At 45.6% G+C, this 26,594-nt stretch overlaps 1 protein-coding gene across 1 annotated transcript in view; it reads right to left on the bottom strand.

The window, feature by feature from the left end:
* LOC146866027 (cytochrome P450 1A1-like) overlaps positions 1-25,127 on the bottom strand; it is a 133,803-nt gene extending 108,676 nt beyond the window's left edge. Inside the window, exon 1 of the mRNA XM_085633045.1 lies at positions 24,932-25,127. The gene's annotated coding sequence lies outside the window, so the exon portion shown is untranslated. The remainder of the gene's footprint in view (positions 1-24,931) is intronic.
* Positions 25,128-26,594: the final 1,467 nt, after the last annotated feature.

The raw sequence follows: 26,594 nt of genomic DNA, 5'->3' as shown, positions 1-26,594 counted from the left end.
AGGACTCCCTTCATTTCTGAAAGGCTAACTTTTTCAATGTGGGTTTAAGACAAAGCTGAAAATACTTACAATAGAAGCCGCAGAAAAATATAAAATGTACCAAGGATTGTTCCGCCTTCCCATTACAGGGACAAGGGAGTCAGCACGCTACCCCACACATTAGCCCCTTCATAAAAATATGCTAAACGACAAACCAACCGACCTGAACCTAAAAAGGACAGACCTCTCCCAAACGCCAAACCAACCGACCTGAACCTAAAAAGGACATACCTCTCCCAGCGTGTTAACTCTAGCATAAGATGCATACCAGTATCATGTGTGGCAGAAATGGAATAACAATGGCAAATATTGTGTTTACTAATAGCCTTCTGAATCCTCTGTGAGGAGGTACGTTCAGCAAACCTCTACTTGACCACCATTTTTCAGTCTTAGTAATTAAACCAGGGGTACTAAACAAATCAGGAAGACCAATATCAGCCAGTGATTTACGGATATAGTTCTGCCAGGGAATGGGGAGCCCCTTATCCAACTCGAGACAGTCCTTAATAACTGCCCTATTGAAACTTGCCTCGCTATTACTCCATATGCTCACCCAAAGCAGGAGGGGTGCCAGTTTAATAGTGTATGAAATGTACTCTAGGTTCAGTTCGGAGCACAAAAGAAAATTGGCACTTGCTGGCGGAAGGTTCAACAGTCTCCTACAAATTTTGTTTTCTTCCACTTGTATGGCAGCAGCATTATGAAATCCCCAAACCCCGGCTCCATGTGTGGCAGTTGGGACACATTGCAGTTAAAGTTTTACTTAATCTTCAGTAAAGTGCCTTTATTGGTCAACAAATAATTAAACACCCTCGTTATTGGTCATAATTTAAACTAAGTTAGTGGAATGAATTGCATGATGCGGTGCAGTGACTGTCTAAATATGTCCAGACTTGTTGCAGAATCTCACTGTAATTTGTGTTAAAAAGTCAGAGCTCTGGTTGAGACCACATGCTCTTACTAATAAAGAGTGTATCTGCAGGTACACACTCATATACAGCATGACTCACCCAGCACTCTGTGTAAGTACGACAAAGGCCCACCTCTTGCATTTCAGTGGTGACTGTTGGTGCAGTTATCCTCCGTTATATATCCAGATAGCCCTGCCGTCTCTTTAAAAGGAAACTTACAGCCACCCATTAGCAGAAGGGTGGTAGTCCAAACGGTTCCTGGTATTCTCTTCCAAAATGGCCTTTTTGTGCTATAAATGTACAAAACATACTGTGCTATCTACCACATTTTGCCTTTGGCACTTTTCTTATGAGGATAAAACACTATGAATACAAAGTTTCACTCCTCTTTATAAGGAATTCCTCAGATGATCCACTAATGCAAGACACCCAAGCTTGGCCTCGGGCAGCACTTCGGTAATTACAGAAAGAGTACTAAGAAGACGTTTCTAAATGAAAAATGGAGGTAAAGAAAATAAATGATTCTTTGCAATCACTGTGGCCAGGACTCCCCAATCCCAAACCTCCTATATCTATGAGCTAAAGGTTCCTTCAGAACCTCTCAACTCTCTAGGAGCTTGGCGGAGCTCAAGACTCAAGCTCTGCAAGAAAGTACTGAGATGTAGGAACAATGTGATTAACAAACTACAACCAGTATGTAAACAAGAAAGAGAACTAGGGCCCAGATTCACAAAGCACTTTTAAATTAGGAGAATCATAATTTCCTCTTGCACATGGTCAGAACTTGCAAGCCATAAATTACTCAAATACATGTGTGAAATTCACAACCAATGCTCAAATGAGCTTCCTTTCCACCCTTTAACTATGTGCATTCGAATATTGTCTACCGTATGAATTCTCATTTGACCTGGGCACAGGGAAAATGTTTGCAAGGGTAGTTATGAAAAGTGAATACATTGTCACTGGTGATACCAGGCAAAGATTTCTGCCTTCTTCAGATTCCACCGAAACTAAAGTAACTGTGCTTAGCAGGTCCACTGGGCGTTAGGATTTCCTGCTGCAGGAAGGACGGCTTACGAGGGACACCTTGTAGCAGGAAACTTGTGGAGTGCTGCAGCAACCCATACCTACTCAGGTACATGGTTTAAGGTAAGAGAAGAAGCAAACATACCACTGTCATGCTCCTGTTCAAGAAACAATCCGCTGACGCAGCCACGCTTTCCAACTACAGACATCTCCCTCCTATCATTCCTGGTGAAGGTCTTGGAGAAACTAATCAACAGACACCCCACTGACCACCTCAGCAACCACCAGCTCATCAATGCCATTCAGTCCAGAATCAGGCCCAACCACAGTACAGAAATAGTAATCATAGCTGCCACAGATGCCATTTGCATGACCCTTGGCAGAGGGAAGAAGGCAGCACTCATTCTCATGTACCTATCTGCAGCATTTGACACAGTCTCACACCCCATTCTCATTGGGGGCTTGTACAAGACTGGCATCCAAGGACCGGCTCTCTTCTGGATCCACTCCTTAATGGATAGAACACAAGGTGTCAGCTAGGCACCTTACTCCTCTGAAGCCCCTGTCAGCTACGCACCTTACTCCTCGAAAGCCCACAAACTCATCTGTGGAGTACCTGAAGGTTCTTCACTCAGTCCACCCCCTTTTCAACATATACATGATTCTTTTGGCCAAAATCAGCTGTGCACACATCAACATCCTCTCTTATGCTGAAAACATGCAACTCAGACTTTCCCTCTCGGACAAGGCCCACAACACAAGAAACAAGTTCGCCGCCTGAAGTTGCTAACTGGATGAAAGCCCCCGTCTTAAGCTCAGCACCAACAAGACAGAGGTAGTGATCTTCAGCAAAAATCAATCAGTCATGATTTATAAAGTGGGGCAAATCACCTGCGAGGGTCTCATGGTGCTGGGGCTGCTAGCTGCTTCATGGAGAAAGCAGTGAAAAACAAGGCAAAAAGCAGGAGAAGGCACTCAGAAAAAAGGGTGAGAGTAAGGCGAAAAAATTAAAAAACGAGGCCAAAGTAGGAGAAACCACTGCAGTCTACTCTGCGTCACTCCACTCTAAGCCACTCTATTCCAAGCTGCTGCACTCTAGGCCACTGCACTCTACACCACTTTAGTCAACACCAATGCACTCTATGCCACTACACTCTACACCGATCTACTCTGCACCACTGCACTGTGCGCCACTAAACTCTGCCCTGAAACACTCTACGCCTCAACACTGAAACACTCTACGCCTCAACTCTGCAACACTCTATGTCCCTCTACTCTACACCATTGCACTCTACGTCACGTTGCTCTGCACCAATCTACGCCACTGCACTTAACCACTGAACTCTATGCCACTCTACTCTGTACCCCTCTACTCTGTACCATACCGCAATGTACTCTACATCACTACACTCTACACCTCTCAAATCTACTGTGCACCACTGCACTCTAAGCACAGCACTTTATGCCTCTCTACTATACAACACACTACTCTATGCCAGTGCATTCTACCCGACACTTCTATGCTCCAATGCACTCTACACCACTGCACTCTACGCCACTGCACTCTACACAATTCCACTCTTTGCCACTGCACTCAATCCGACTGCACTCTGCAACACTGCACTCTATGCCACAAGTCTATGCCACTGCAATCTATCCTGAACCACTCCCCTCTACCCTGCACCACTCCACATCAACCTACTCTATGCCACTGCACTCTATGCTTTTGCACTCAACGCCACCCTACTCCACTATGTGCCACTCCACTCTACGTAATTGCAATCTATGCTGTGCCACTCTATGCCACTGCACTCTACTCTGCACAACTCCACTCTACCCTGCACAACTTCACTCTACATCAATCTACTCTACGCCACTGCACTCAACACCACCCTACTCCACTATGTTCCACTCCACTCCATGTAATTGCACTCTATGCTGCGCCACCTTATGCCATTGCACTCTATGTCAACTACTTTGCACCACTGTACTCTAGGCCACTATACTCTGTAGCACTCTAAGGCACTGCATGCTATGCCACTCTACACCATTGTGCTCTATGTCACTTCAGTCTACGCCACTCTATTCTATGCCTCTGCTCTCTACCCTACACCACTGCACTCTATACCACTGAACTGCCCTCTACGACATGGCACTCCACACCTTGGCACTCTTCCCTGCACCACTCCACTCTACCCTGTCACCCTCCACCCTACCCTGCAACCCTCAACTCTACCCTGCACCACTCCACTCTGAAACAATCTACTCTACCCAACCGCACTCTGCCCCACGCCACTCTACGCTATTGCACTCTCCGCCACTGCAATCTACTCTGCATTACTCTACTGTATGCCACTGCACTCTACTCTGTGCCACTGCACTCTACGCCACTGTACTCTACGGCACTGCACTTTACACCACTTTACTCAACATCAATGCACTCTACACCAATCTACTCTGCACCACTGTACTTTACGTCACTTCACTCGAGGCCACTCTACTCCACTCCATGCCACGCCACTCTGTGACACTAATCCACTCTACAATGCTCTACACAACTCCCTCTATGCCACTCCATAATACTTTATTTTACTCTATTCTACAACACACTACTCCACTCTGCTCCACTTCACTACTCCACGCAACACCCTCTGTGCCATTCCACTCTGTTCTACAGCACTCCACTCCACGACATTCTACTGCCTATATAAAACTATGCAACACTCTACATCACGCCACCCTATGCCACTCCACAACTCTATGCCACTCCACTCCACTCTCCTTTACCCCACTACATGTTTGCCATGCTGAACAGCAACCACGCTGATGTACAACATGGCTAAACATACTGGCAAAGTCAATAGCTCTTATATAGGCGAGACCTATTGGCTTTGCCAATGTTTGCTTCTTAAACTTTGCCCTTCACATACCTCATAAAATTCATTAGTATTTCATTATTAAAAAAAAGTTATAGGTAAGGGGAGTTCACAAGTTCACTTACTCTGAATTCATAGCAACAGCACACAGGGGGATATATGATTTTCTAACACTGGCTTTGGATAGTTTTAGCTGTCTTCCACACCTATTGTTACCAAAACCTTAAAATGCAGGCATAATTTATATATTTCTCTCTCACCTCATGGATTGAAGATTTAGATGTATATTTATTCCTTCAATTGGGATGAATGAGATTATTAAACATTCAAATTACACTGAATAATCCTATATTCAATGCTTATCTCATACATGCGTGCTATAAACAAATAAATATTTGTATATTTTTACTGCGCCCTAATTTGTTGCTTTTGTCAACACTGGGGTACAAGTTTGACCCCAAGATGGCCACCTCTATTTTTTAAATGTGTATAGGACTTGGCCTTTATGGCTTAAGTTCCCTAAAACTTTTTGCTTTCCCCCTAGACCGTTTTCCTGACATAGAGTTGCCAATTTAGATGCTTTGGATACTTTGCCACTGCTGATCAGTGTCAAAGTACAAGTGTTCCCTGTGTAAAGTGTAATGGTAATTGGTTGGCCATAATTGGTATGTTTGCCTTACTATTAAAGTCCCTGGTGATGTGCACTGTGTGTGCCAGGGCTAGTAATGCAAAGGCGCGCGGAGAAGGGAACTCAGGCCTGCAGTGTAGGGCATGCGCGCAGTTTGCTAAGTTAGCATGTTGTCCTAACAAGTGCAACCACTTGTCAGGCCCTACTTTCCCTTTTGCGTACACAGTGGGCACCCCTGTGGTAGGTCCTGAGTAACTCCTGGGCAGGGTGCAATGTAAGTAAAAGGCAGGACATATACTGAGATGTGTGCTATGTACTGACAGTGAAAAACACTCCATTTCGTTTTTCACTGGTGAAAGGCAATCCTGCCCATAGGACAGAATGGGGGAGGCTGGGTATTGTGTTTGTTAGCCTAGTTTCCCATAGGTTTAAAATGGAGAGGTCAAGTTTAGTATGTATGAACTCACGAGGCATAACACATCTTTTTATGACAGTGGTTTTGTCACTGTGTGTTCAGAAACCACTCTTTTAGAAAGTGGCTGAGTTTTTGCTTCAAGCATTTCTGTGTGCCTCTGCTGAATGTGGATTGACTGTCTGGATCTGAGAGGTGCGAGGAGCTGGGAGAGGTCTTTACCATGAAGGGGGTTGAAATGGCACCAGGCTGCCCCGTATCTGGAGAGTAGGGGGAGGAGAAGCCCAGGAGGTGAAAGGGCTTGGGCTGGTGCTATAAACCAGTTGACCCATCTCCTGCTGAGTGATTAAGGATCCACACCCCCAGTATCAAATGGAGAAAGATGACACTGGGAGGACGACACCCAGAACTAATTTAGGCAGGGGTCAGGGACCCCTGAGCACAACGAACTTCAACGACATTTAGGGGTATAACTATGTGAGCTGATGCCCCTGAATGTTGGAATAGAAATGGATTGAGACGGAAAAGGCTTAGATCAATTTCGTGGTCAAGAGGAACCTTTGCTCAGGAAGGAACAACTGAAGAGACTGCTGGGAAGGACCAATACTTTCTTCGTGATCTGGGGCTGGTCTGCCGTTTGCTGTTTTAACCAAGGAAGAGGCTTTTGGGACAGAGCTGTGTGCGCTAAGTCCCCCTGCTTAAAGAAGACTGTGCTTTGTGCTGTGTTTTGTAACCCCAAGGGCCCAAGGTGAGCTGGCTCCATGTTTGGAAACACAGGAACATAAAAGTTTCAAGAGAAGTTTCAAGCGACGCAGTGGAGGCGTGTTGTGGCAGCTTGAGACCCTCGGAAGGTGTACCCTGTGATCTTGGGCACACGGAAGAAAAGTGAGATTCGGACGCGCTGGGTGCGTGTCGTGGTGCACAGGAGGCGCTGGTGAAAAGTGCCTGGTCAGCGTGTGCATCAAAGGTGAAGTAGTCTCGGACGCACAGGGTGCATGTGGTGGTGCACAGGAGGCGTTGGCGAGGAGTGCCTGGTCCAAGTGTGCATCGAAGGAGAAGCGAGTTTCGGACGCGCAGGAAGCGTGTCGTGGTGCTCCGGAGGCACTGGTGAAGAGCGCCTGGTTGTTGAGTGCACCGGAGGAGAAGTGAGGCTCGGACACAGTGAGCGTCAAGGTGTGGCCGGAGGCGTTGGTGAAGAGCGCCTGGATTTCGCAGCACCGGAGTTGGAGTAAGTCTCAATGAAGCAGTGTGCGTGCTTTGGTGCAACCTGGGACTGTGGAGGTGATCGGCTGATCTTCGTTTGCACCAGAAGAAAGTGAGTCTCAGCAGCGCGGTGTGCGTGTCTTGGTGCCAACTGAGACCACAGGAAGGAGCGCCTGGTGAACGTGCACTCGGAGTCGGCATAAAGACTCATCAGCGTTGTGTGGGTGGCTTCGTGCCAGAAGAGACCCGGAAGGTGCTGTGGTGAACGTGCACCCGAAGTAACATAATTATAGGGGCATAGGGTACATGGGCCCTGCTGCCGCCTGAGACCTTCCTAACAGTCACGGGCCGACGTGCCCGGAGGGGCTGAGGTGCCAGGCCGAGCCGCTGAGGCCCATTGAGGAAGTTCTACACGGAAGGCCCAGTCCGTTGAAGGAGGAGAGGAGAGTGGGGTCGTGCCCCCAGGTATCGTGGATCACTACCTGGGCAGGGTGTGGGCTTGGAGGGACACTCTCTTGGCCTCTCAGTCCTTCTGGCGACGTTAGCCTTTGTTTCGGCTCAGAGGGGGGCCCGTACTGACCAAAGGAGTGGCAGTACTGGGGCCAGAATGAGAAGCTGTGATTTATGTCATCGTTGATCCGTGTGGGGGGCAACTGTTATCGAAGAGGCTGACTGTCGTAATACACATTGCCAATATTGCTGCTAACAAACTGCCGGATTGTCTTATGACGACTGTCAGTATTTCTGCATAACGAAGTACATGATTGTAGCGCTACGTATTGCATTATTTCTTCCTTGCACAGTACAGGATTGCAGCGGCCCGCATTGCATTATTTCTTCATTGCAAAGTACATGATTGCAGTTACGCATTGCATTATTCCCTATTTGCAAAGTACGATTGTAGCGGTGCGCATTGCATTATTTCTCCCTTGCAAAGTTCGTGATTTGGGCGTGATGCATTGCCTTATTCCTTCAGTGCTCAGTACATGATTGTAGCGGTACACATTGCATTATTTCTCCCATTGCAAGGTACCGGGGTGTATCGTAACGCATTGTATTATTTCTCCTCTGCCCAGCACAGGATTGTATTGTTATGCAGTGCACTATTGTTTGTTCATTGCAACGTGTGTGATTCTAGCATTGCGACTAGCATAGCATTGTGAAAGGGGTGGCTGGGATTTGAACCTACCAGCCAGCCGGAACAAATATTACCCTTTATTATAAGTTGGCTTTTGTATTGTGTGGTCTGATCGTATATCTTCTGATATAAAGTTTATACTCGTTTTATCAAACTCGTGTGGAGTCCATTTGTGTTGTCACCTGTGTGTCGCTGTGGGCGTGGTTACAAATACTATACACTCGTGCCTTGGAGATAGGCCTGGCTGCTCGTACCAAGCTACTAAGGGGGTGAGCAGGGCTATCTCAAACGGTGTCTAGCACCGACTGTTCTAATAAAACTTTGACATTTTATATATTTTAATAGCAAAAAAATAATTAAGCGCACATTGAAAGAAAGAAATAAGTAACCGTCAACTTTAAGGGGACTAAAACCATGCCTAAGATGCTAAAATGAAGCTCATTAGACTGCTCACCCACAATCTTTGATATGGTGTAATGTGTCACAGAGCCTCAAATCGATTTAAATGGACCACCAGAACATTGCTCATCTGCAGGCTCTAGAAAGTGGGGAAAGGTGGGGCAAGAAGGAAGCAATGAACAGGGTGAAGGGAGGCTAGGGGTAACATGAGCAAGAGACAAGACCGAAAGCAATGACGGGGGAATGAGGGAGCAGGGACCAGGGAGGCAACAGAAAGTTGGAAAAGGGAAGGGACGGGAGCAAGGCCAGAAGGGTAAAGAGCTAGGCAAGGCATACACTCCTATATATATGATAAACTGTTATAATCTGTCTGCCTATCCAGGAGGAATAGGCAATATGCTCCTGACTGTGGAAAAGAATTGTTGCTGCTGCAATCTGAAGGGAGAAGCAGATGTACTACACAGCATGTAGAGAGAAAGGCTTAATTCAACCAAAAGAATAAAGTGTTTAGTGCAATGTAATGAGGAACTTTGATCTAGAAAGTCCTGCCACTGGCCAACATGAATCAAGATTACATTGCATGGCCAAAGGTGAGTGTGAGCAAGGTCAAAAAGCTAACCCTGCAAGCCACGTTGAATGACACAAATTGCCCAGGCCCCTCTCCACCCCTTATATCAAAAGACAGCCCGTGAGCTGCCCCTGGAAAATGTCCATTGGTGGGGCCTCCCCTTGAGCCTGCACCCTGGCCAGGCTATCACTACAGTGACTACACTGACCAGGCGCGCAACCTCTATAGGGCTAAAAGGGATTTATCCCCAATCCGCGACCGCTCCGGTCGTGTGTCTCAGCCCAGGCTGCTGCAACTTGAGCTGCTGTGCGCTTTACTGGGCAGTGTCTGGAGTCTTATGTCTACCACACCCAAGTTTTTCACAGGTCTTTAAAAGAACATTTACATATCTTTGTGAACTCGTTAACAAGGCTTTGCATTTTTCACAGTTTCCAGTACCTCCAGAGACCACATTCTGCCTATTCCTTACATTTGTATTCAATTTTTACTTCCACAGTGGAATAATGCATTTAGTGAAAAGACATCTCAGGAGTAGGGATGCCATCTTTCCCAGAGAAAAATACCAGCCATTGGTTGTTGTTTAAAGAGTCTGCAAAGGCCGCGCCTTGACACTAAATTGGGCTGTAAATAAAATGGTATGTATTTTACTGAAACATGACTTTTCCGTGTTTCTTTCCTTTAATTATTAGTCATGGATATTAATGCAGCCCTAGAGCACATTTAAGAGTGATATTTATATTTACTGTTTGAAGTATGCTAAAAATACCGGTGACTTTGCTTATTATTGTATTGGCTGGGACATCAAAATACTGGTGGTGCTGGTATAAATACAATCAACTGGCAACCCTAATCTGGAGACCTAAGGGGCATATCAACAACAACCGGCGATAATTATCGCTCAGCGCTCTTAGCGTGAGGATAATTATCGCCGGCTAGCGTGAATTTCTATCGCTGAGATAGCGTGCTATTAGCAACGCTTATCTCAATAGCGCTAAAAATCTACACGCTAACAGGCTAACGTGAGATTATCGCTGGAAACCCAGCGATAATCACACGTTACCTTGTTGACAGGGACAGGCAAACTTAGCCATGATATCCTCCTTCCATAGGATATCATGGCTAAGTCTGAAAATTAGCAGACGTAAAAAAGCAGCGTTAACCGCGGTTAGCGCTGCTTTTTTTGTCTCTAACAGGGTTAGCGACATTCTTGATAATAGGAGAAATGTCGCTTAGCAACATTTCTCCTATTATTTTACTCTGGAACGCCCCCTTTGCATCTCATTAGAGATGCAAGGGGAAGCGTAGAGTAAAAGGGTGCTAACATGCAAATTTGCGTGTTAGCACCCTGTTGTTGATAGGGCGCTAGTTTTATCTCTGCTTTTTTGGCTTTTAAAGCCAAAAAAGCAGAGATAGAGCCCTTGCTGATATGCCCCTAAGTTTGTTGCAGGATCAGCACATTATTTCCTCCACCCTCCATCCCTGATTGATGCCATAATAGCAATAGTTTAACTTGTATCTGAAACCCTAAGCCAGCCGTCAATACAACGCCAAGTTACTCCAGGTGATTGGGAATACATCCTGCATTCAGACAACACCCTCCTCATTTTCACCACTCACCCTTCACTTTGATGTTCACCCTGCACTCACAGGAATCACACTGCTCACCATTAACTCACGCTATTCACCCTCACCCTCATCCTACCCTGCACTCACATGAGCACACCGCTCAGCCTGCAAGCACAGGACACTCCATTAACTTGTCACTTTCACCACTCACCATACACTTACAGCGATCACACTGTACTCACGCTGTTACCCTGTACTCACACCGTGCATCCTCCTCTTATCCTGCCCTAACACAAGTACACCACTCACCCTACACTCACAGCAACCACACTGCACTTATGCCCTTTGCCATGAACTCAAGCTGATCTCCGTCCACTTACACTGCAGTAACATGAGCACACCGCTCACCCTGCACTCACAGATTTTTAAGTTTAGGTTTATTTTATTCTGCATAGTTATTAAAAACCATTGCACTATTATGTGCTATCAAGATAAAAAAAGTCATTATGGTTCAACATTAAAACATTGATACACATGAAAAAAGTGCTGCTCCGTTCTTACATACAAGTTTACAAGACTGATAAAACCATTCAGTGAATGCCAAAGGTATGATAGTAAAAACAGTAAAAAACAGTAAAAAAAAACAAGAAAAAAAATAACACAAAGGCCCCAAAACGTGTACACTGCAGTACTACATGACTGTGATGATAATGATTAGCGTGGCCTGCAGTTGGCATCTATTGTATAAGGCAATAGTGCCAAACAACCACAGGGCAGAGTGCAGAGATTGCGTTCTTATCAGGAGGCGGCTCCTGATGGCTGAGCGACAGGACAGAATTTCCCATCTCAGTGGGCGCTTTTGTAAGTTTTTTTTATAATTAAGTTCTAAGGAAGCAGCTTCCAGTTGGCATGTCAGGTTTTTCATTGTCCGCTTAATACTAGAGCAGCTTGTGAGCTCCTATGATGTTGATTCATTTTTTGTTTTACTAGTCTGAGAAATGTGTCCACTCTACAGTTCAATTATGTGGCCCTCTGAGTCGAAACATGCCAGCACCGCTTGCCGCCTGGTGCAGATCCCTAACTGCTTGAGTGGGAAATTTAGCAGCTGTATCCTCTCTTGCTGCAGTGCCGTGCATGTGCAGATTAAGTGCAGAATGTCTCCTGGGCCTGTGTCGCACAGACTGCACGTGTCTGGTGAGCATGCCCTCTGTTGTGGTAGAAAGTGTTCGGCGCACTGTAGAATGCCCATGAGGTGCTCTAAAAACTTTATCTTGAGAGTCTTTGGGTAACTCTGATTGAAGTATTTTTGAGGTGCAGATGATTTATAAGAGTTCAGGGTCATCCAGGCATAAGATCTGGCTAAGAACAGAGCCTTGTCTTCCAGCCGTCAGATTTGTTTTACTGACTTCCAGACCAATTTTTTGAAGAATGTGTGTTATAGCTCAGTGTTCCAGAGATTAGTGAGCCCTGTGATTTCAAGGAATTCTTGAAGGTAGTGTCTGCCCAGAGAGGTATCCCTATGCTGGAGTTCTTGCCATAGCAGCTGGTTTAGAGTGTTTGAGGCAGAGAGTCTTATCTTGTTCCAGCAGATGATGTAAGCGCCATGCCTGTCCAGTGACTGTTTCACTAAGCCGAACTCCAGCCTTATCTGAGCTGGTGAAGTATATTTCGGGAGGCTGAGCATAGTTCTATATGCCATTATCAGGGAGTTGTCCAGTGGATTGGCATCACTCCCACGCATTGCTCCACTGCCGTAAGTTAATGTGGGGAGTAACTTGGCCTGTGCTACCTTCAGGAGGGGGCATAGTGAGGGCCCTGTCAGTTTTGAAGACAGGGTTTTCAGCGTTATTGCTACGACCAGGCCTCTCCTTCTGATCTCTTCTTCCTGGTGCATAAAGGCCCCTTCCTTATCAAAATTGACACTGAATTATTTGTAATCAGTGGTGGGTTCAATAAGAGCACCTCCCAGGTGCCACCTCTTCTGCCGCCTTCTTCTGTTGTTTACCGTCATAGTTTGAGTTTTCTTGAAATTAATTTTTAGACTATTCTCTGCGGCGAATGTGAGAAAGTGCCCTCTTTCTGCATGGTATGCCCCCACTTTTTGCTGAATTGCTGATGTTCTTTGACTGAGTGTGCCCAGGGGTCCGCTAATCAGGTACCCAGGGCCTATGTTCCTTCCCAAAAATTGCATTGAATCCTAAACCCAATAGGCATCTCTGGCCACAGGTCAGCCCCTGGTAAATGGTACCACAGGTACCCAGGGCACTGTGACCAGAGAAGGCCTCTAAGGGCTGCAGCACTTATTGTGTCACCCTTAGAGGTCCTGTACCCTGACACTCACACACTGCCTTTGCAGGATGCCTGTCTTGGTGCAGAACAAAATGAAGAGTCAACATGGCAAACATGCCTGTGTGCCATGCCTACAAACCACTGCCCTGGCATAGATCAGTCACCCCTCTAGCAGGGTGCACTATGCCAGTGGTGAGGGTACAGGTGCATGAGCCCTGTACCCCTACAGTGCCCAAGTCCATTCCTGGGCATTGTAAGTGCAGTGCTGCCATTAAGAGTATATGGTGCTGGGAGTTTGTCATTATGAGCTCCACAGCACCATAATGGCTACACTGAAAACTGAGAAGTGGGGGAGGCGAGGTGAAGCACAACTCTGAGTCCCCGCCATCTTGAGGATGGGGGGACCCAACCAACCAGGGACAGGCTCCTGCCCCCTCCCATTGGAGGGTGGCACAATAGGGGTGAACCTACCCCAGGGAAGGGACCCATTGGTCCCTGCCCTTTACCTACCTGTAACACCCCTAAATCTAGTATCTAGGCGGCACCCTGAACCTTGCTTCCTCAGATCCAGAAATGACAAGAAGAAAAGAAGAAGGACCGAACAGCCGCACAGCCAACTAACAGGAGGAAGACGCCCACTGGCTTGGCCCCAGCCCTACAGTCTGGTCTCCCCTCGAACCTGCTCTTGCAAAATCCCAGTGTGTCCTGCAGCCAGCAACCTCGAAATCTCCAGAGGACCTGCCTGCCTTCACTTCCAAAGACTGCTTCTCCCGTGAACACCGGATTTGTTCAACAGCAACCTCTGGCAGCAGCCCGAAACCATGATTCCAGCCCACTCTGCATCCGCCGAACCTGGCTCGAGTGGAAAAACACCACAAGGAGGTCACCCCGGCGATCCTGACCCGAGATCTGGCAACCCCTGGCCTGCCTCAAGCCTCCAGCTGACGCCTGCAGACTAAATCCAGAAGGCCCCCCTAACTGCGACCAGGAGCTGGTAAGAAGATTCAACCCCAAAAGGCACCTCTGCCCCGACGCCCCACGGCCTTGTGTGCCCAAACCAACAGTGCCTAACCAACCCTTAACTTCCCAACTTACCTCTCGAAGTGGTGGTCACACCCAGAAGTCCTTCATCCTTCATCTCATTTCCCTGCAGTGATTTTGCAAACCAGAGGTTCTCTATTGAAAACAACAGTGCGCCCGACGTCGAAACAGCACTCTGCACCCGGCCGCTTCAGTGCCGCTGAGGGTGCACCTTTTGTGCTACTTTGTTTCCCCATTTGCCCTGATCTAAACCCTAGGAGTTTTGCTCCCACAACCCAGTGGCCTCCTTGCCAGCAGCCACCAACCTAAGGCCCCCTATCCCCCATTGGATAACATTGGGCCTCAACACTCTGCACCTGGACGCCCTAGTGCCGCTGACCCTGGGGGACCCCTGAGTCTAACCCCAGAACCTTAACTCTCACAGTCAATAACTTACATGTGAACCGATAACCTGTTTTTCCTCCATAGGATAACATAGAAACTTTTTGGAAGAAGATTGTCAAAGTGCTGGGTTTTGAAATCTAAAAATATTCTTTAAAAATCGCATGAATAACCAAAACGTATTTACTTACCTGTTTGCAGGAAATGTCCCAGTGCTGAATCTAGGTATCCAGCACTGAGTTATAAAAGTAATGTAAAAAGTAACCTACCTGTAACTTACTGAAAAAGCCTGTTCATTTCAATGTACTGTATTTGCTAAGTATTGCAACCTACTGCATCCCCTGTAAATCAAACAAAGTACAAGTCCTATTGCATTTCCACACTGTTCTACATTCAGCAACTTATTACTGTAAAGTACTTACTGCTTACCTGTGCCAGGCTTGCTTGGTTCTAAAGATAATACAACAGTATATTTTTTATTCAAAAACAATTGGTCTAGAGCTCAGTCCTTGAGTGTGTGAATTCATTTGCTGACTGTGTACATCAAATGCTTGACACTGTCCTCTGATACTGCCTTACTGCTCGACCACTCTACCACAAATAGAGAGTAAGGTTCTATCTAACTTTAACCTCTTCCTACCTCTGGGGCCACCTGGACTCTATACACACTATACCTAATTTTGGTGTAGTATATATAGAGCCAGTTTCCTACAGTGAACTTCTGCAGTTCATCTAGTAGATGCTGAAGACCAACATATGTATGGCTGAGCAGCACCACGTCATCAGCATACATAAGGTTTGTCAGTGGTTTTCCTCCGAGCCTGGGTGCATGTGCGTTGCTGATGTTGAGAGCTTGAGGGAGGTTGGCCAAATAGAGGTTGAACAGAGTGGGTGCCAGCACGCGACTCTGCTTCAGGCCTTTGGTTGTAGGGACTTTTCTAGAGAGATAAGTTCCGTCTCCCAGTTTCACCTGTACCCAGGTGTCAGTGTGTAGAAGAAGCAGGCTGTCCAAGATGTCCTAAGGGATTCCCCAGCATGCCAGCTTCTCCCAGAGTTTCCGCATTTCAACATTATCGAAAGTCGCACTAAAGTCAATGAAGCATAAATGTAGTTGCAAGTTGGATGTTTTGGTTGCATCGATAAGAAGAGAGAGTGCTTGGATGTTTGTTGTCGTACCAGTCATTTTTCAGAAGCCGGTCTGGTTTGTGGGGACTATTTTGTTGGAGTCTGCCCAGGCTATGAGATCCTCCAAGATGGTACCTGCAAAATACTTTGCCTCGTTGTCAATCAGGGCCACTAGGCGATAGTTGCTAGGTCGGGCCTTCTCGCCACTCTTGTAGATCGGCTCGATCGTTGAGCCTCTCCATGATTCGGGTATGCTGTCTTGTGACCGGATTTCCGAAAATAGAGGTTACAGGAAGTTAGCCCAGACGGCTCATTTGTGTTTGAACAGGGCCTGTGGGATTCCATTTGGGCCCGGAGCCCCCTCTCCTCCCTTTTTATGAGATGCTGCTTGATTGTCGATGGGAATGAGTCGCCTGACTCGCGCCCTGATAATTTTGCTGGATCAGGAATGTTCAATGCCCGCGTTGTCTCGGGCCTGCTTCCGGGCAATCTCGTGGCGTGCGTCCGTTTTGGTCCATTGAGCATATGTCCCTGGCTCTGTTGTTAAAGTGCTCGGATAGAAATTTGAGACATATTTCCCCCAAAATGTGGGATGAGATTCCCTTGTGATGTGGGCGGATTATAGCATTCACCATTTTCCAGGATGGGGCGCTGTCGATGTGATTAGCATCATGGAGCAGTTGTACCCAGATTTCATCTTCTTGCTCTTTCTTGATTTCCCAGTTTAGTTTCTTTAGAAGCTTCCATCGGTCTTGCAAGAATGTGCGGCCGCTTAAGTCCCCTGGATGTCTCCACAAGCACCTTAGGGTGAAGTTTATTGATTTCTTGAGTGTTTTTTGTTGGTCCTTTTGAGCTTTGGGGATCCTGATTCTCAGGCCAGTTATCCAGCAAGAGTCTGCTTTTGGCAGTGTTGTGCCCCGGAGGCTTAAGAGCTTTGCAGTAAAGTGTTCCCAGTGTTCTGTTCAGTCAGTTGTACCTGTTAGTGTTGATTGAAAAAGCTTAGTTGCTGTTTTTGACAGAGACTCAGTATTTGTTGCAGCGCAATTGATCCTCCTTAAATTTGAAGTCTAGGTAGGCCCCAAAGCTAGTTCTTGCTGGGTGGCGAAGGTTGCGGTGGCTGACAGTAGTATTTCCTGTGGATGATGGTCGCTGTCCCTCTTGTCCCCCATTCTGAACCCATGAATAAAGGGAAACAAAGAAAGGCTTGCGAATGTGTAATCTAAAATTGAGCATGATGAATTAGTGTAATGTGAGGGAGCAGGGGGAGAATCCTCAGGGAAACTGCCATTGAGAGCCCTTAGATTTAGACGTTCTAGGTCTTCCAAGAGACGTGTTTTTTTTCCAGATCTTGTTCGCAGGTGATGAAGCAGATTTGGCGGGATGTTGCAGAGTGAAGTGAGGATGGCGGTCTCTTCACCACCCCATGTGCCAAGGAGATGTTGATTAAAGTCTCTGGTTACGATGAAATATTGGGTTTTCATTTCAGTTATGAAACTAGATACTTTGGCTGTTAAGTTCTCTGAATCTTTGGCTTTCCGTTTTGGGTTGGCGTAAGTGTTGACAAGGACCAACTCATCTTGCCCGCCATAGAGAGGGAAATCTTCACTGCAGAGGTAGCCGGTGCAAGGGGGCCAACCAGAGCCACTGAGGTGACTCTCGTTGTGGAGACAAAGGTCAACTGCCTTCCTGAGCGGTGTCCATATTTGTTGCTCATTGTGGCCGGTGTGAAGAAACACATATAGCCTAGGATGTGATGCGGTAATATGAGCCATGTTTCCTGCAGCATGATTATGTTGAAAAGTTTGAGATACTGTAAGAAGTTTTGATCCTTGATTTTGGGAAACAAGCTGTAAATATTCCACAAGCATAAGTGGAGAAGGTTGGCGTCTGTTCTATCCCTAAGACCATTTTGTGTTGATCATCATAGCCTTCCTGCGGAGATGGTTATTGTCCGGATGATTGAGCTGAAGGCGGGCGGTTTGCTTTGTGTGACCAGTGCTGCGCAGGAGCTGTTTTGTCTGTCCATCCTCAGGTTGGCCCCCCGCTGAGGTGATTGGCCTAGTGCCCCTCTAAGCACTGAAATTAGACCCCCCTGTTGGTTTGTGTTTGCTGGCCCCAAAGTTGGGGTCAAAAAAGGTGCTGGATACGCCCAAGTTAGATACTGAGCATTATATATCCCCCAGGCTTTGAAGGTGCCCTGTCCAGCTAGTACCTCCTGGGCAACTTTTGCTGATTTCCAAGTGGCCTTTGTGGTCTCTGGAATTGAAGGGTCTGCGGGGCAAATGAATTCAATCAAGAGTATGTCAGTTGAGCTCAGATCAGTGAGGGTTGGAATCGCTTGCAGTAGCCTTAGAATACTGTTCAGGGTGTCCTGAAGTCATTTTGATGTAAACATGGAGTAGAGGAGAGTGGCATGAGTGGCCATCTGCATGTCTCCCTTCTAATGAGTTTTCTGATAGAGGTCATTGACTGGCTTGGGTGCCAGGAAGGCGGCTACTTGGTAGTACTGCCTTTAGCAGGGGTTCCCAGCCATTACTCAGCAAACTTGCAGCTATATTCCTTGGCTCTATCTCGAGTGTTATTGGTCCAGAGCCTGCCTCCGTCGAGAGATGCTTAAGGGGGTGCGGTGCATTCTGTTCGGGCAGAGCTGCATGATTCTCACTCTGATCTACAAGGAGCCTTCCAGACGTGAGGATGGCCGGTAAGGGCAGGTTTTCCGGATTGTGCATTGCCATCCACGGCTGCCCAATTTTGCTGTTGAGGAATTCAGTGCCGATCTCCTTGCTTATAACCTTTTGTGGCTTAGAACTCTTTGAGGCTGCCCCCAGTGACACTGGTCTGGGCCAATCCATTACTGTAGATTGTCGTGGTTGATCTGGGATTGTGATGGGGGGCAGAGATCCTCCATTTGGTTCTGGTTGTTCAGGCCTCGGTTGGCTGCTGCTCTTGAGAGCCTTCTCTTCTTTTTGATGAAGTTAGGTTCCCATTACCATTGTCTCTTTTGATTGGCTTGAGCTCCTGTTCAGGGTTTTGTAAAAAAAAAAAAAGGGACTCCCTTGGTCCAGATAGTTATTCGGCAGGAGGTCTCAGGTTTGAAAATTGGTTGAACCAAGTTTAGTGGGCAGCTGTGTGTGTTGACGGGAGAAGATTGGGAAGAAGATTGGGGGCTTCTCAGCAATTTTCTGATTGCAGCCTTTCCTTCTCTGTTGGTGTCGCCATTAAGTGGCTCAGCGACCCGCTGTTCAGGGTTGCCTGATGCCCCTCGGTCGGCCCTGTTTCCATTGTGCTGCTACTTAGCGGATTATTTTCAGGTCCTATTATTGCGGTTCTCATCTCCATTAGTAGGTTGTGTAACATGGAGGGCAGGGTGGAAAGTTTATCAACTATGTAGCTACAGTCGCAGTGGAGTTGAGCCTCAGATTGAGCCCTCATAATTAGGCCTTTGAGGGACCCCAATTTCTCATCGATGCCTGCAGAGAACAGAGCCAAGGTGTTCAAGAGTGAAAGTTGGATATCCATCTTTTCAGACTGATATTTGAGCGCCTCCACAGCTAGTTGAATCGTGTTTAGGAGGGAGGCCCAGGTGCTTCTGACTTGCTCTTTGGGGAGTGCCCCACTTATAGGTTTATCTGCGGACTCCTCCCCAGGTGATTGGCTGGGGCTTAGGGAGCGTAGTTGAGGGACCTTGGCTGGGGTAGCACTCTGTTGCGGGTCAAGTGAATAAGCGGCATTCTTGTGTATTCAGATAGGATACCACTGCCTTCCCGCCCTCTTGGTGGATCTTCAGAAGGTCTGGGCGGGATGGGTGATGACCAAAGTTGTGGACGTGGAGGGTCTGGGGTTGATACAGTTGTGTCTGCCGGTCGGGTGGAGTTAAGTGGGATGTTGGTGAATGAGGGCACCAGCAGGTCCTCAGCTGCCTAATGGTGTTCCAGGGGGTTTCCTTGCACCCCTGAGCTGCGTTGGGCTCCTGGAAAACCCTTGGTCCAGCCCAGCTGCCAACAGCACAGGGAAAGGAGGGGTTCAGAGGGACCAGAAAATCCAGAAAGGCCAGAAAAGCTTGGTGGATTGGCAAATTGCAGATGGTAGGGGGGGCAGATGTCTGATGGCAGCTCCTGCCACTAAATGCCTCTAAAAGCTGCGGATTGAGCCTCCCCGAGCTGTCCGCCCCCTATCTGTGGCACTAAGTGGCACTCTGCAGCTACTTGATGGCAGTGGAGATGCCCCTCTGGCTCCTCTTTGCCTCTGGCTCCCTCTGGCTCCCACGTGGCAGTGTGACATAGCAGGCAAACGAGCGGGGCACTTGGGATGGAAGCCGCAGGCTGCACCCAACCTAATTGGGCCATCTCCGCTGGTTCCCCCGGCACACACTCAGCAACCACCTCTAATGACAGCCGCACTCGTCGCCTTGAGGCTGCCTGGGATGCATGGACAAAGTTGACGCAGTTGGCAGGCTCGTTCGCGGCCTTACCACCTTGTCTTGCTTCTCGCAACTAGGTGCCCCCCAAGGGGGACTGAAGAGAGGTTCAGCTGAGCAGTGGAATCCACGTCAGCATGGTGCAGAGCGGCGGCGGCAGGCTGCTTCACTGCTCGCAGCTTCGGTGTAGCTGGTCAGCTGCGGGACTGCAAGCTCACTGGAAACTGGCCTCACAGTGATCGCATTGCACTCACACCACTCACCATGCACTCATGCTTTTCAACCTGCACTTACACGAGCACACTACTCTCCCTGCACTTGGGACACTTCACTCACCTGTCACTCTCATGGCTCACTTTGCAATTTCACTCAAACAAGCATATCACTCACCATGCATTCATTCATTCATTCCTCCCACTTTCTACTTTCACCCACACCCAAACTCATACGTCACGTAACTCACCCTGCAGTCACTCTTCTCACCCTACTCTCACACTGTCACATTGCTCACTGTGCACATACATAGGCACTCCTGTCACTAACACAGCTCACCCTTCATTCACATGGGCACTGCACTCATCTGCAATCACACCATGCAAACTGTGCTTCCTCCTCTAACACTGACAAACCTCCCAGCCTGCATTCATAAAGGCAGTCTGTTCATCCTGCCTGCACACAGGGACAATAATCTGTTGGAACTTGTAGGGACACACCACTCACTCTGCACTAACTCCTCACACCATACACTCACCAGTCACTCTCACAGATTACCCTTCACTCTCGCCGCACACCCTGACCAAAAACACAGGCAAACCACTTGCCCTGCATTTACACCGCTCACATCAGCCTGTACTGACTCCTCTCACTCTGCACACACTCCTCTCACGTGACATGCACATGGCCACTCCTCTCATTGCATTCCTGCAGCTCATCCGAAACATCAGCACATTTTTCACTCTACACTTGCACCCCTCACGTTGCACTAACGCACACTATTCAACATCACCCAGCACTTACATGAGCACACCTTTTACTCTGCACATATAAAAATTACACAACTATCATGAATATGCACCTATTTCTACAATGGTACCCACAGAGTACCTGCTCATTCCGTAGTACTAGATGCCTACTTAATCTCATCTGCAACAACGGGGCTGGTGCAAGAGGGGAGAGTGGACTGAGAATGTGGGATGGCAAGAGGAGGGAGACTAGGGCTGAGGCTTTGGGGAATGCTGATAGTTTGAGGATCATGTGACACTTTCAGCCATTCCTGGCTTTCCATTCAACACAATGCTTTATCCTGGGACTTACGGATTTTTATTTTTTTTATTTTTACATTGTATGTTGGGTCTAAAAAAATCAAAAAATGCAAAGTTGTACTGGATAAAATCCATGGTTGCAGAAGAAGTCAAGCATTTCATAAGATCAATTGGATGCTGTGATATTACATGCTAGAATGTGGATTCGTTCATTTCCAATACTGTAACTGCTAGATTTACATGTGAAACCAAATATAAGCCCCTTACAGCTATTTTAAGGAAGTTTACTTTTCATTCACATCATACTTGTAACAAACATTTACAAGGCAATATAATATTTTTTAATAGCGTAGAGAATATGTTTTTTACTAAGTTTCACTAAAATGTAAGGCAAGTATAGCAGAAGCAGCAGGGTAAGCTTTTTCAACACAATAAAAGCATATTTACTAATGGAAGTGTGAGTGGCAGGGTGTCAAGTGTGCAAATGTACGAAAGAGTGCAAGACATAGTGAGAATGTATGAGCGAGAGAATGTGTGTCAGTGTATGTGTGCTAGGCATTTCCTGTATTCGTTTTATAGGGTGTGTCAATGGCAAAATGCTGACCCTTGTAAACCAGATGGAATTTTTAGAGGGACCCGTGGGTGTGGCTGATTTATCCGTGATAAATTTCTGTCTCTGTCATACTGAATGTATTCCTTGGCATAAGAGGCTCACCCATGAAAAAAGGATGACATTGGTACAGTGGAAGAAATTAATGGCTTAAGAAAGTTGGAAAAACGAGATCCACTCCTAGGAAAGGCCAGGCTTCCCTGGTGCACAAGTACTGAAATTTCTCATGAATGCCCAGAAGAATCTGCGGGTTTCAGCAAATTTTGATGGCTAAAGTTTCAAAAAATTCTCAGGGGAGCGATCTACTCTCCCTTAAATTATCTACAAGAAATCGGTTAACTTGTTTTGCTTCCTGGAATTTGGAGGAAGTATCACACCCAACCACTTACATAGATCTTTTTCCTCTTATAATGGGTTTGAGGTTAGCTCTCACCCCATTTCTGGAAATGCTTGTCCTTTACCATTGTTGGGAGCAGGAATGGCTTTAGGGCGGTGCGACCGGTGCAGGCACACCTGGTGTTGACTTTGGTGGAGGGCGCTATGCTTAAAAATAATTTTGGGTTTAAAAGCACATGAACTTCCTTGTGCATGAGGTACTTTTCATGCAACAATAAAAATATCAAGCTAACTCTGGTGATTAATGTTCCTACTAGTGAGAGTTCAGAATTTTGTCTAGTTGTAATTTTGGCTCATCATTCAGTAGCACGGAGGGTTAGTGTGCCTGCTGCAAAGAAAGTGTACCATGGAGATCACAGAACTGAGTGTGACTGAACTATGAATAGCACTATAAACAAATAAATGCAAGTTAGAGAGAGTCTATGGGGAGATGAGGTGCAATGTAGTAGAGTTGTATTGAGGGAATTCATGGAGTAGGAGGATATGGGGGAGGAGATTGCCAAAAAAGACTGCTGTAACAGCCGCCACCAGCGCTCGAGCCGGCCCTGGCTGGGAGGCTTAGCCCCCCACCCTTCACAGTTTGGGTCTAGTTGTGCCCCTGACAATAACTCACAGAAGATATAACCCCTTTACTGCTGATACTACTTATGAGAGCCCAGTTGCTACTTACAGTCCTATAGTTGCTCCCAATAAGATTGATCAAGACTAAAAACTTATGACGTGTATCACCCAAAACGAAAAATGCTGCTTTGTCCGTTTCTCTCGTAAGCCATTTTAGCAATCCCAGAGAACTATAGAAGGAATCATTAAAACTTGAAAGCTGTTATAGAGTTCTGCAGATGTATTGTGAGTTATATTACAATACGCAGGCGTTTATACTCAACTGAAATATAGCTTTATATTTGCATACAAGACATGGCAGTGCCTGGAACTTTAGACACTGTGCAGATGCAAGTGGTAGCAGAAACGAGTATTATACTTCCCATCGAAACTTCAAGAGTAAGCATTGACTGCTCAGTCTCACTACTCCCTGAAAGTCAAGGACTAAAAATGAGCCAATTGGAAATTCAGTGAGTTTCCACTAGTATCTGCATCCTGATGCTTCAGGGACAACGCCAGTACTTATCATGGTTTCCTTGTTGCAGTGGAGTCCCACAGACCTCTGAGAAGTAGCCTGTCATAGTTTGCACTGTCAATTGCATGAAAATTAGAGATATTACAATCATTTGAGCCCATTTCACATAATATAATTGTTCCCAAATTATCCTTCGTCATTAGGAATTGACAGTCTATTTTAAATACAGCAGGATTACCGAGATCAATTCAGCTGGCAGCAAAGGATCCAGTTCTGGGTTCAGCTTTGCATTCTGGTTCTTTTATTCAAGCAGATACAAGTGCCAGGACGAAAATGTAAATAAGGACTGGATGAGGTTGTCTCCTCACATGGCAACTGAAGAGTTGAGATGCTGTTTAAAATGCATTTAATTTATATACTTCTTCCAAACATTTTTTCTAATTCATATAGTAAAATATAATTCAAACATCTCTCCAGTTGACAGAAAATACAAACAAGTATCTATTTTTTTTTCTAAACTTCTATAACGCAGGCTTTCTTTATTCCAAAATCTGGATTTTTGCTAATTGAAGGTGTGTCAAAAAGGTCCATTTACAGTCTGAATATGCCAAAGCATGCTTTAAAGTAGTCTGTGTTCTTTGAAGACATTGGGGTAAATTCACAAAAGCATCTAGGAGTATGGGAAGGAGTACTGCTGGACTATCTTTTGTGTACTCCACATACCTTTGTGAATTAGCCCGAATATGTCCATCGCTCTATTAGGAAAAGTGCAAACAATGTGGTCGCTTTAATTTGTGCTAATTGTATATGAATATTACTATTTTATTACCATTGTATTATTCCCCTCTTACATACTTGTACGTAAAGGAGTACTGTTTTACATACTCTTACTTAACGAACCGATATTTTGCTCGGTTAGGAACAACCCCTTGCACTGCAACAATCATTCACTGAACATGCCCGAGCAGACCAAGACTGGAGTCATGTTACCTGATCTTTAAACCTCACTTTGTCAAAGGCCTGGGGCGTGAAAGGAGAGCGACACTTCCAAAAGGCATGGTTTTAGTGTTCATTCTCAAATGATTGAAACAAGGATGATTTGAACAATTCCCGATTTGAGTTACAAGCGGCTGGTGGTCATTTAAATATTTTCTTTTCGATTTGTAAGGCTGGATTCTTCTTCCATTGGCATTTTTCCTAGGGTTCTGTAGTTCTGAAACCAATCAAAAAAAGGGCACCTTCCGATGTTTGAAACTATAAAAAAAAGGGTGATGGGCGTCTTTTGTGATAGAGACATAAAACTTTTAAGAATGTATTAGAGTTTGTTTTCCGAACAATAGTCAGATAGATACACTCTAAATCTAAAGATGTTGAAAACAAAATTGTGAATAAATATTGGGAAACGATGAGAAAGAATGGTGTGGGGGAAAAAACTAACACCTTAGCCTTGAACAGCTATAAAAAAAAAAATCTCCAGTCCTCCACGTTTGAAAACATTTCTTTTAAACTAATTACCGCATCCAGGTCTCGTTGGTTAAACATTATTTGCTTATCTTGCTGTAAAATTACCTTTGTTTTCAGTACCGGGCCGAGACGGGCAGCTTCAATAGCCTCTTTGATGTGTTATGCAGGCTTCTCTAGTAACGTGCACCCGTTGTCCTAGCTGATCGAGCTCTCTCTCTGTAGAATTGACGATAGCCAGTGCAGACCTCAGGAGAAAGCTCTGCGTCCCTCCTTTCCTTTAAAGGGACAGTGCAAACTCCGTTGTTGCCGGTATTGTGCAATATCTGGTATCACTATCTTATCTTGTATCCTATGCTTTTCGGCAGCTCTCGGAGACGAAAGTCAGCCCGGGCAGCTGATCAATGCTCGGGCTGAGTTAGGGGATATACGATTCATAACCAAGTAATCGCACGGGGAGAGAATTAAACAGAATAGAAACTAAGGCAGGGGAAATATAAGGAGAATACCAAAATCAAAAATTGCAAAAGACTAAAGGGGGAAGGTAAAACATGCAATGAAAAAAAAAGGTATAAAAACGGGGAAATAAAGTGTTTTGATTTTGTTATAATGAATATGTTACAAGGTGTTAATGACAAACATAACTTGCACAGTAAGTTGAATAACAGTGCATGTTTGGTTAGACTCGTACATCATTGTGGGCATTTTACCAACATATAAGAGCGGTGAGGGTCAGAACTCGTGTTCGTTCACAGGTGAGTATTCTAAGTGATTATTACTGGGGTGAATATTCAAAACAACTTTTAATGCTCACTTCTAATGATCCACCACCCAAAGGTCTTCTGACAAAAGATTCAATGTATACAGAAGAAGCATACAGTTCTTATAATTATTTCCACAAATAGTTATCGAAGTCCATAAATAATCCAAGTTCCAACTCAAGCTTCCTTGTTCACTTGTCTTTATTGACACGTATTCATCTCAGTTGACACTTGTTCCAATATCTTCAAAATACAGATCAATCAGAAATTTCTATACAGCCAGCCTATGCGTTTCGTCCCCCGTGGGACTTCATCAGGGCTGTTAAAAGAAAACACACAGTAAAAATCCATTCTACATAAAAAGTAAATATACAAACTCAAACTAAGTACCACACTGTTGATGAAACGTACTCAATTCCATCTGTCTATAGAACCATCTAAGATTTATAGCACAATTGTTTCCCCTTATTTGTGAAATAGGTAACAGTGTCAGAACAAATCACCTACAATAACATTCTTAATATGTCTGCCTATATAACATTCTATTTCGATCCAAATTTTAAACTTTACCAATTTGAATTCACCATACATAGTTTTTTACCCAATTCAATTGAATATCAAGTTGATCAGGCTGATCATATTAGTTTGAATTTTTTTTTATTTTTATATCACTGACTTTGATTCAAATTATCCATGCTATATTTAATTCGGTATCAAAGGTAGCACTCATCCTCCTTAATTCAAAGAGTCGGTCCACTATCTTTAATTCTCTTGGTTTTTACCCAATATATTTAATAAAAACATTTATCATCAGATCAGTCCTTCACCCTCACATCATTATATATGTGACAACCATTCACGCTTCTTATAGCCCTATTTATTAAAATCCAAACGTTCTCACCTAAATTATTTTCTTTTTATTATTATTATTTGGAGTTCCAATGCTCTGTTCCAACTTTATGCAACCTAAATTCTGTAATGGAGAATTGCCGATATCAATAACTGCAATT

Source organism: Triturus cristatus, chromosome 2_1 (genome assembly GCF_964204655.1).
Source record: "Triturus cristatus chromosome 2_1, aTriCri1.1, whole genome shotgun sequence".
Classification (NCBI taxonomy): Eukaryota; Metazoa; Chordata; class Amphibia; order Caudata; family Salamandridae; genus Triturus; species Triturus cristatus.
The sequence above is the reverse complement of the archived record's forward strand: the minus strand, read 5'-3'. Positions and strand labels throughout refer to the sequence as shown.